Genomic DNA, 12788 nt, shown 5'->3' with positions numbered 1-12788 from the left:
TCTTAGACATCAGCATTATTTTTCCATCGTGATAATAAGTGCATATACTTTCTTGTGTACCGCCATGGACCTGCAGCTTCCGTATGGTTAGGCTCTGTATGGACATCCGTCTTGTGGTTCCATAGACAAATTTCATGCAAATCGGATGGTTTTTAGTGAAACAGACTAAATTCATTGCATTTTACATATTTATTTTCATTATGGAATATTTTACATATTTGAACTAATAATAACAGATTAGGCCTTTTTATCCATGGGAGGCGCTTCACGATTGAGGTCGCGACACATAACTGTTCTGGAAGGCACGAATCCATCAGTCCTATCTATTAACAATTTGCAGCTGGGCTTGCCATGCCACAACCCAGTTCTAACATGCTGCGTCCAACTATCAGCCTGTGAAACCGGATAGATCCCCTGCGTAATTCAAAGATGTAATTTTTTTGGAGAACTGGGAATTCAAATGGCAGGTGCTTATGCTACCCATCAGATAAAAATCAGGTGTCTGAAAATTCGTCTTGAAATAGATGATTCAACTTTATATCCACGTCGACCCTCGACATGATGGTTGGAAGCAAATACCAAGTTCATACCGAAAGATTGTTAACAACCACACCAACTTGCAGACAACCAAGTAATACAAGTACCAATACCAAACTAACTTATAATCATTTTAGTCCTGGACCTAGTGTTCTTCCGGTAGAAAATCTTGTAGAGGACCAGCTCATGCTCCTTCTCTTGCTCCAGGTCCCCGAGGTGGTACTGGTGCATCACCCAGTTGGTCCTCTGCAGGTCGAAGTTCTTGTTGGTGTGCCAGAACCTTTTTGCTGCCCATCTGCCGGCCGTTGACCATCACCGGCAAGGTATTGCCGATCTTGTGCCACAGCGCGTGCATGCCGCACTCCAACTGTGCCCCTTTTGAATGACGTGGAGTTGCGCTGGAAGAAATGCTTGCTTAGGCCACTCAGTGTGATACCTGCAGCATTGTCGAATACAAGTTTTAGTGTACGTAGTTAGCATTTTAATAACATCTTTGGCATGTTGCAGTCACTTGTTTCACTTTTTATTAACTGTCAAATTGTAATTGCTTCACTAGATTTGTGTCTAAAAAGAAAAATAGAGCTATAAACAAAGGAATATGTTTGTGTAAGTAGACTGCCGATCGGTGTCTCACCTGGAAGTTTCTCTTTTTTTGCGGGTGTAGCATATGTCGTGCTCGCTGTTGATGGTTGGTATGAACAAATCGATGAGAGGGTGAGACCTCGCGCTATTAGCACTCAGTTTGGCCTCAAGGTGCTCGATTAGCTAATGATCCATGGGATCGAACTTGAACAAGGCGGCAGCACTGGCCAATCCTTCTTGGACTTGGATCGGTTAATTCCAGTTATATGGTACTCAATGTATGATCAATCGACTGTTTTAAGTGAATGATGAAAGATTTCGACAGATAAGTGGTACTCCAAATCTGAAGTCCACAATACCCGAACACGCCACCGGGACTCTTGTGTCACGTCATGCGTAGCGTGGTGTCACGCTAATTCAATGTGAGGACATGATGAATAATTTGACCGATGTATACTAGTACTACTACTGTACTACTTACTAGTCATATTTAGTGTCACATTTTAGCCATAGGTTTAACTAACAAAATGTCAATGCATGTCACCAAAAATTATACCATTGGAAACTATGTTCAAATACGAATCAAACAATATAATTTTTTGTGACATGCATTAACATTTAGTTAGTTAAATTTATGGCCAAAATTTGACACAAATTACGAAGGGGACCAATAAACCGTGAGGGGGTAGTAGTACGAGTAGCGCAATATACGGTATAGAGGACTAGTACAAATTCAGAAATGGAGTAAGAAGTTACAAGGCTGTGCGACAGACTTTGTAGGCTACATGAGTAATACAAAATATAATTCCCATTGGACAACACTTTCACCAAAAAGTACGCATTTCAAGCCTAATTGATACATACATACATATATATATATATATATATATATATATATATATATATATATATGTATACGGCATCTCCATCATCATTATCAGTACATCCTACGCAGGTGAGTCAGGATGCACTTGATCCTAGAAAGGTATCTATCCTTCAAACTAACAATAGTACATAATATCCAACAAAAGAGGGTCATGCTACACCAGTAAGATACCAGGCTCAGTCTAGATATCAGTACGAATCAAGTTGTGCATATTTTCTATTGGCATGAACCACATCGCTGCATGTCGGGTTTGCAAAAGCCATTCATCGCATGGAAGCTTAATGCTTTTCACGCACTGAAGATTATCTGGCAACAAGCTGTGTCGACGAATCTCTGGATATGGTGATTCATGAAACCCATGGTACGATGTGTAAACACAATTCCCCCTACCGAATGTAAGTTGCATAGCACGGTAATCATCGTCGGTGATATGATCGATGATTGGTTGGATGATCGAATAATTGAGCCTGGGGAACATGGAGTGGCTGCCGAACCTATAAACCCGCTTCCAGTTGAATACGCCTAGCCCAACAGAGCTGGGATCTTTCTCGAACATGAAGCAGCCATAGCCATCACAGTCACGAATGCCCCATGCATTGCACTGCATGTGGTTTGATGAAATGGTTTGATCAATTTGGTACGTGTGAATGAGCATCAAACGACCGCCGTCAATTGAATGAGCGATAAACCACCACCCATTGACTGGTATGATTCCAGGTCCTGGAATCATGAAGGCCAGCGCATATGCGTCTGCTGCAACAAATCAAATTGGAGACCAAAAGGACAAAAATATACAATCATGTTCAGAGTATGTGTGGACTTAAGATTATTATAACAGTGACACATATCATAGACAAAGAATTCACATGCCGTGGTCATAATCATACCCCAACTTAAAAAAAATAAGCCAACGGCTTCCATATTCTAGCAATATGTCATGGTTCAAACATCATGTAACAATGAGAGGAAAACAGCTATGACAGGGCCTACTCATATTCTACCATAGCACTTACTACTGTTCTCATGTCAAATCTAAACAATAACATGCGTGGTTATAAAAATCTTGGAAATGAGAGTAACATATAGCAATCATGAGGTTATACTCATAATATCTATTCTAACAATCATTAGATGCCAATTGTTCTCATATCAACTCTAACAATAACATGTGTGGTCATAAAAATTTAGGAAATGAGAGGAACATATAGCAATGATGTGTTTATAGACATACTATCTATTCTAAATTGTAACAATCAATAGACAGTCGTATTCATAAGGTAAAGATCTGATGAGATAGAACAATTACACGACGATAGATTCCACCAGTATAGGCAGCCAATCTGTGCGTCGACCGCGTAAATGATGCCATCATGCACTATAGCATCACACAAAAATGGAGGCTCAATAGGATTGTCAATGAGCCATAACCATATACAGCGACTGGATTCCAGATAGTCTAATCCCATGTCGAACAAGGCAATGAGCTTGTAATCCATGTTGTCTTCTGATGGTGTGGGCACTTCGCAAATTACAACCTTCAGCAAACGGAAGTCGTACCAAAAGCTTAACGTGTCTAGTGCGTAGTAGGCAGGAGCGTCCGGCGGGCCGCGAGGCTCGATGGCGGTGGTATCCAACGATGGAACGGTGATCTCTTGCTGGGTGTAGATATCCACGAGATGCCATGGACTACCAGGTTGGTGGATGAGGACGTTCCAGTTGGCTTTCATGCTCGCCTAGTAGTGGTCGTGCATGAAGGACAGGTGGACGGGTAGTGGTAGCATGTCGAGGGGCACCACGACAACCTCCGTAGGATCATCAGGTCGGTGTCTTGGCCACTTGCGAGGATTGGGCATAAGCAAGCAGGGTGTCTTGAACAGGGTCGGCCAGATGCAGACGAGTATATGGTACAAAGGCACCGAGCATGCAGCCAGACGGACGATCCTGAGCAGGTCCATAGGATTACAGATTTGCTCCAAGAGAACATCGGGGAGGGAATTCATGTCGCGGCTCTGCGTGTCAGTCGATTCTTCCATAGGGTTTTTCAGGGCACTGAGTGATTGGGGTTTTCGGTGCCTGCGAGCGAGCGGGGAAGTGGATACGGGCGGGCGAACGAAGAAGATGGCATATTTGACCGAGCAGGGAGCGGGGGGATATGGTACGCGCGAGCTGCCTAGGAATATGGCGCGGGCGGGTGAGAAGTGAGCGGGGGGAAATGGTGTGCGGCCGACGATGGGGAAGAGGAGGAGGAAGAAGAGGGAAAGACGGGGAAGAAAGTGTTGGGGAACATAGTAATTTCAAAGATTTCCTACGCACACGCAAGATCATGGTGATGCATAGCAACAAGAGGGGAGAGTGCTGTCTACGTACCCTCGTAGACCGGCAACGGAAGCGTTGACACAACATAGAGGAAGTAGTCGTACGTCTTCCCGATCCGACCGATCCAAGTACTGAACGCACGGCACCTCCGAGTTCAACACACGTTCAGCTCGATGACGTCCCGTGAACTCCGATCCAGCAGAGCTTCACGGGAGAGTTCCGTCAGCACGACGGCGTGGTGACGGTGATGATGTTGCTACCGACGCAGGGCTTCGCCTAAGCACCGCTACGATATGACCGAGGTGGAATATGGTGGAGGGGGGCACCGCACACGGCTAGGAGAGATCAACTGATCAACTTGTGTGTCTAGAGGTGCCACCCTGCCCCTATATATAAAGGAGCAAGGGGAGAGGTGGCCGGCCTAGGAGGAGGGCGCGCCAAGGGGGGAGTCCTACTCCCACTGGGAGTAGGACTCCTCCTTCCCTTGTTGGAGTAGGAGAGAAGGAAAGAGGGGGAGAGGAACAAGGAAAAGGGAGCTGCACCCCTTTTCTAATTCGGGCCAGAGGGGGGGCGCACGCCTCCTTCCTTTTGGCCTCTCTCCTCTATTCCCGTATGGCCCAATAAGGCCCATATACTCCCCAGCGAATTCCCGTAACTCTCCGGTACTCCGAAAATACCCGAATCACTCGGAACTTTTCCGATGTTCGAATATAGTCGTCCAATATATTGATATTTACGTCTCGACCATTTCGAGACTCCTCGTCATGTCCCCGATCTCATCCGGGACTCTGAACTCCTTCGGTACATCAAAACTCATAAACTCATAATATAACCGTCATCGAAACATTAAGCGTGCGGACCCTACAGGTTTGAGAACAATGTAGACATGACCGAGACACGTCTCCGGTCAATAACCAATAGCGGAACCTGGATGCTCATATTGGCTCCCACATATTATATGAAGATCTTTATCGGTCATATTGGCTCCCACATATTATATGAAGATCTTTATCGGTCAAACCGCATAACAGCATACGTTGTTCCCTTTGTCATCGGTTTGTTACTTGCCCGAGATTCGATCGTCGGTATCTCAATACCTAGTTCAATCTCATTACCGGCAAGTCCCTTTACTCGTTCCGTAATACATCATCCCGCAACTAACTCATTAGTTGCAATGCTTGCAAAGCTTTTAGTGATGTGCATTACCGAGTGGGCCTAGAGATACCTCTCCGACAATCGGAGTGACAAATCCTAATCTCGAAATACGCCAACCCAACAAGTACCTTTGGAGACACCTGTAGAGCACCTTTATAATCACCCAGTTACGTTGTGACGTTTGGTAGTACATAAAGTGTTCCTCTGGTAAACGGGAGTTGCATAATTTCATAGTCATAGGAACATGTATAAGTCATGAAGAAATCAATAGCAACAAACTAAACGATCAAGTGCTATGCTAATGGAATGGGTCAAGTCAATCACATCATTCTCCTAATGATGTTATCCCGTTAATCAAATGACAACTCATGTCTATGGCTAGGAAACATAACCATCTTTGATCAACGAGCTAGTCAAGTAGAGGCATACTAGTGACACTATGTTTGTCTATGTATTCACACATGTATTATGTTTCCGGTTAATACAATTCTAGGATGAATAATAAACATTTATCATGATATAAGGAAATAAATAATAACATTATTATTGCCTCTAGGGCATATTTCCTTCAGTCTCCCACTTGCACTAGAGTCAATAATCTAGTTCACATCGCCATGTGATTTAATACCAATAGTTCACATCACCATGTGATTAACACCCATAGTTCACATCAACATGTGACCAACATCCAAAGGGTTTACTAGAGTCAATAATCTAGTTCACATCGCTATGTGAGTAACACCCAAAGAGTAATAAGGTGTGATCATGTTTTCCTTGGGAGAGAACTTTAGTTAACGGTTCTGCCACATTCAGATCCGTAAGTATTTTGCAAATTTCTATATCAACAATGCTCTGCACGGAGCTACTCTAGCTAATTTCTCCCACTTTCAATATGTATCCAGATTGAGATTTAGAGTCATCTGGATCAGTCATCTGGATCGACGTAAACCTTTACGACGAACCTTTTTGTCACCTCCATAATCGAGAAACATATCCTTATTCCACTAAGGATTACTTTGACCGCTGTCTAGTGATCTACTCCTATATCACTATTGTACTCCCTTGCCAAACTCAGGGCAGGGTATACAATAGGTCTGGTACACAGCATGGCATACTTTATAGAACCTATGGCTGAGGCATAGGGAATGACTTTCATTCTCTCTCTATCTTCTGCCATGGTCGGGTTTTGAGTCTTACTCAACTTCACACCTTGTAACACAGGCAAGAACTCCTTCTTTGACTGTTCCATTTTGAACTACTTCAAAATCTTGTCAAGGTATGTACTCATTGAAAAACTTATCAAGCATCTTGATATATCTCAATAGATCTTGATGCTCAATATGTAAGCAGCTTCACCGAGGTCTTTCTTGAAAAACTCCTTTCAAACATTCCTTTATGCTTTGCAGAATAATTCTACATTATCTCCGATCAACAATATGTCATTCACATATACTTATCAGAAATGTTGTAGTGCTCCCACTCACTTTCTTGTAAATACAAGCTTCACCGCAAGTCTGCATAAAACTATATGCTTTGATCGACTTATCAAAGCGTATATTCCAACTCTGAGATTCTTGCACCAGCCCATAGATGGATCGCTGGAGCTTGCATATTTTGTTAGTACCTTTAGGATTGACAAAACCTTCTCGTTGCATCATATACAACTCTTCTTTAATAAATCCATTAAGGAATGCAATTTTGTTTATCCATTTGCTAGATTTCATAAAATGCGGCAATTGCTAACATGATTCGGACAGACTTAAGCATAGATACGAGTGAGAAACTCTCATCGTAGTCAACACCTTGAACTTGTCGAAAACCTTTTGCGACAATTCTAGCTTTCTAGATAGTAACACTACTATTAGCGTCCGTCTTCCTCTTGAAGCTCCATTTAATCTCAATGACTAGCTGATCGTTGGGCAAGTCAATCAAAGTCCATACTTTGTTCTCTTACATGGATCTCATCTCAGATTTCATGGCCTCAAACCATTTCGCGGAATCTGGGCTCATCATCGCTTCCTCATAGTTCGCAAGTTCGTCATGGTCTAGTAACATGACTTCCAGAACAGGATTACCGTACCACTCTGGTGCAGATCTCACTCTGGTTTACCTACGAGGTTCGGTAGTAACTTGATCTGAAGTTACATGATCATCATCATTAGCTTCCTCACTAATTGGTGTAGTAGTCACAGGAATAGATTTCTCTGATGAACTACTTTCCAATAAGGGACCAGGTACAGTTACCTCATCAAGTTCTACTTTCCTCCCACTCACTTCTTTCGAGAGAAACTCCTTCTCTAGAAAGGATCCATTCTCAGCAATGAATATCTTGCCTTCGGATCTGTGATAGAAGGTGTACCCAACATTTTATTTTGGGTATCGTATGAAGATTTACTTCTCCGATTTGGGTTCAAGCTTATCAAGTTGAAATTTTTTGACATAAGCATCGCGGTCCCAAACTTTAACAAACGACAGCTTAGGTTTCTCACCAAACCACAGTTCATACGGCGTCGTCTCAATGGATTTAGATGGTGCCCTATTTAACGTGAATGTAGTTGTCTCTAATGCATAACCCCAAAACGATAGTGGTAATCGGCAACAGACATCATAGATCGCACCATATCTAATAAAGCACGGTTATGACGTTCGGACACACCATTACACTGTGGTGTTCCAGGTGGCGTGAGTAGTGAAACTATTTCACATTGTTTTAACTGAAGGCCAAACTCGTAACTCAAATATTTAACTTCTGCGATCATATCGTAGAAATTTTTATTTTTGTTACGATGATTCTCCACTTCACTCTGAAATTCTTTGAACTTTTCAAATATTTCAGACTTGTGTTTCATCAAGTAGATATACTCATATCTGCTCAAATCATCTATGAAGATCAAAAAATAATGATACCTGCCGCGAGCCTCAATATTCATCGGACCACATACATCACTATGTATGATTTCCAACAAATCTGTTGCTCGCTCCATTGTTCTAGAGAACGGAGTCTTAGTCATCTTTCCCATGAGGCATGGTTCGCAAGCATCAACTGATTCATAATAAAGTGATTCCAAAAGCCCATCAGCATGGATTTTCTTCATGCGCTTTACACCAATATGACCTAAATGGCAGTGCCACAAATAAGTTGCACTATCATTATTAACTTTGCATCTTTTGGCTTCAATATTATGAAAATGTGTATTACCACGATCGAGATCCAACAAACCATTTTCATTGGGTGTATGACCATAGAAGGTTTTATTCATGTAAACAGAACAACAATTATTCTCTAACTTACATGAATAACCGTATTGCAATAAACATGATCCAATCATATTTATGCTTAACGCAAACACCAAATAACATTTATTTATGTTCAACACTAATCCCGAAAGTATAGGGAGTGTGCGATGATGATCATATCAATCTTGGAACCACTTCCAACACACATCGTCACTTCACCCTTAACTAGTCACTATTTCGAGTTACTACTCTTAGCAACTGAACCAGTATCAAATACCGAGGGGTTGCTACGAACACTAGTAAAATACACATCAGTAATCTGTATATCAAATATACCTTTGTTCACTTTGTCATCCTTCTTATCCGCCAAATACTTGGGGCAGTTCCGCTTCCAGTGACCAGTCCCTTTGAAGTAGAAGCACTTAGTCTCAGGCTTAGGACCAGACTTGGGCTTCTTCACTTGAGCAGCAACTTGCTTGCCGTTCTTCTTGAAGTTCCCCTTCTTCCCTTTGCCCTTTTCTTGAAACTAGTGGTCTTGTCTACCATCAACACTTGATATTTTTCTTGATTTCTACCTTCGTTGATTTCAGCATCACGAAGAGCTTGGGAATCATTTCCGTTATCCCTTGCATATTATAGTTCATCACGAAGTTCTACTAACTTGGTGATGGTGATTAGAGAATTCTGTCAATTACTATTTTATCTGGAAGATTAACTCCCACTTGATTCAAGCGATTGTAGTACCCAGACAATCTGAGCACATGCTCACTGCTTGAGCTATTCTCCTCCATCTTTTAGCTATAGAACTTGTTGGAGACTTCATATCTGTCAACTCGGGTATTTGTTTGAAATATTAACTTCAACTCCTGGAACATCTCATATGGTCCATGACGTTCAAAACGTCTTTGAAGTCCCGATTCTAAGCCGTTAAGCATGGTGCACTAAACTATCAAGTAGTCATCATATTGAGCTAGCCAAACGTTTAGAACGTCTGCATCTGCTCCTGCAATAGGTATGTCACCTAGCAGTGCATGAAGGACATAATTCTTCTATGCAGCAATGAGGATAATCCTCAGATCACGGATCCAATCCGCATCATTGCTACTAACATTTTTCAACTTAGTTTTCTATAAGAACATATAAAAAATAAACGGGGAGCAACATCGCGAGCTATTGATCTACAACATAGATATGCTAATACTACTAGGACTAAGTTCATGATAAATTAAAGCTCAATTAATCATTTTACTTAAGAACTCCCACTTAGAAAGACATCCCTCTAATATTCTAAGTGATCACGTGATCCAAATCAACTAAACCATAACCGATAATCACGTGAAATGGAGTAGCTTTCAATGGTGAACATCAATATGTTGATCATATCTACTATATGATTCACGCTCGACCTTTCGGTCTCAGTGTTCGAAGGCCATATCTGCATATGCTAGGCTCGTCAAGTTTAACCCGAGTATTCTGCGTGTGCAAAAACTGGCTTGCACCTGTTGTAGATGGACGTAGAGCTTATCACACCCGATCATCACATGGTGTCTGGGCACGACGAACTTTGGTAACGGTGCATACTCAGGGAGAACACTTTTATCTTGAAATTTAGTGAGAGATCATCTTATAAAGCTACCGTCGAACAAAGCAAAATAAGATGCATAAAAGATAAACATCACATGCAATCAAAATATGTGACATGATATGGCCATCATCATCTTGTGCCTTTGATCTCCATCTCCAAAGCATCGTCATGATTTCCTTCGTCACCGACATGACACCATGATCTCCATCATCTTGATCTATATCAATGTGTCGTCACATGGTCTTCTCGCCAACTATTGCTCTTGCAACTATTGCTATCGCATAGCGATAAAGTAAAGCAAGTATTTGGCGCTTGCATCTTATGCAATAGAGAGACAACCATAAGGCTTTTGCTAGTTGCCAATAACTTCAACAAAATATGATCATCTCATACAACAACTTATATCACGTCTTGACCATATCACATCAGAAAATGCCCTGCAAAAACAAGTTAGACGTCCTCTACTTTGTTGTTGCAAGTTTTACGTGGCTGCTATGGGCTTAGCAAGAACCGTTCTAACCTACGCATCAAAACCACAATGATAGTTTGTCAAGTTGGTGTTGTTTTAACCTTCGCAAGGACCGGGCATAGCCACACTCGATTCAACTAAAGTTGGAGAAACTGACACCCGCCAGCCACCTGTGTGCAAAGCACGTCGGTAGAACCAGTCTCGCGTAAGCATACACGTAATGTCGGTCCGGGCCGCTTCATCCAACAATACCGCCGAACCAAAGTATGACATGCTGGTAAGCAGTATGACATATATCGCCCACAACTCACTTGTGTTCTACTCGTGCATATAACATCAACGCATAAAACCTGGCTCGGATGCCACTGTTGGGGAACATAGTAATTTAAAAAATTTCCTACGCACACGCAAGATCATGGTGATGCATAGCAACGAGAGGGGAGAGTGTTGTCTACGTACCTTCGTAGACCGGCAACAGAAGCGTTGACACAACATAGAGGAAGTAGTCGTACGTCTTCCCGATCTGACCGATCCAATACCGAACGCACGACACCTCCGAGTTCAGCACACGCTTAGCTCGATGACATCCCGCAAACTCCGATCCAGTAGAGCTTCACGGGAGAGTTCTGTCAGCACGACGGCGTAGTGACGGTGATGATGTTGCTACCGGCACAGGGCTTCGCCTAAGCACCGCTACGATATGACCGAGGTGGAATATGGTGGAGGGGGGCACCGCACACGGCTAGGAGAGACCAACTGATCAACTTGTGTCTAGAGGTGCCCCCCTGCCCCTGTATATGAAGGAGCAAGCGGAGGGCGCGCCAAGGGGGGAGTCCTACTCCCACCGGGAGTAGGACTCCTCCTTCCCTTGTTGGAGTAGGAGAGAAGGAAAGAGGGGCAGAGGAACAAGGAAAAGGGGGCTGCACCCCTTGTCCAATTCGGACAGAGAGGGGGGCGCCCCTCCTTCCTTTTGGCCTCTCTTCTCTATTCCCGTATGGCCCAATAAGGCCCATATACTCCCCAGCGAATTCCCGTAACTCTCCGGTACTCCGAAAATACCCGAATCACTCGGAACCTTTCTGATGTCCGAATATAGTCGTCCAATATATTGATATTTACGTCTCGACCATTTCGAGACTCCTCGTCATGTCCCCGATCTCATCCGGGACTCTGAACTCCTTCGGTACATCAAAACTCATAAACTCATAATATAACCGTCATCGAAACATTAAGCGTGCGGACCCTACAGGTTTGAGAACAATGTAGACATGACCGAGACACGTCTCCGGTCAATAACCAATAGCGGAACCTGGATGCTCATATTGGCTCCCACATATTCTACGAAGATCTTTATCGGTCAAACCGCATAACAACATATGTTGTTCCCTTTGTCATCGGTATGTTACTTGCCCGAGATTCGATCGTCGGTATCTCAATACCTAGTTCAATCTCGTTACCGGCAAGTCTCTTTACTCGTTCCGTAATACATCATCCCACAACTAACTCATTAGTTGCAATGCTTGCAAGGCTTTTAGTGATGTGCATTACCGAGTGGGCCCAGAGATACCTCTCCGACAATCGGAGTGACAAATCCTAATCTCGAAATACGCCAACCCAAGAAGTACCTTTGGAGACACCAGTAGAGCACCTTTATAATCACCCAGTTACGTTGTGACATTTGGTAGAACACAAAGTGTTCCTCTGGTAAACGGGAGTTGCATAATCTCATAGTCATAGGAACATGTATAAGTCATGAACAAAGCAATAGCAACAAACTAAACGATCAAGTGCTATGCTAACGGAATGGGTCAAGTCAATCACATCATTCTCCTAATGATGTGACCCCGTTAATCAAATGACAACTCATGTCTATGGCTAGGAAACATAACCATCTTTGATCAACGAGTTAGTCAAGTAGAGGCATACTAGTGACACTCTGTTTGTCTATGTATTCACACATGTATTATGTTTCCGGTTAATACAACTCTATCATGAATAATAAACATTTATCATGATATAAG

This window comes from Triticum aestivum, chromosome 6A (assembly GCF_018294505.1).
Source record: "Triticum aestivum cultivar Chinese Spring chromosome 6A, IWGSC CS RefSeq v2.1, whole genome shotgun sequence".
NCBI lineage: Eukaryota > Viridiplantae > Streptophyta > Magnoliopsida > Poales > Poaceae > Triticum > Triticum aestivum.
Note: the sequence above shows the minus strand (reverse complement) of the source record.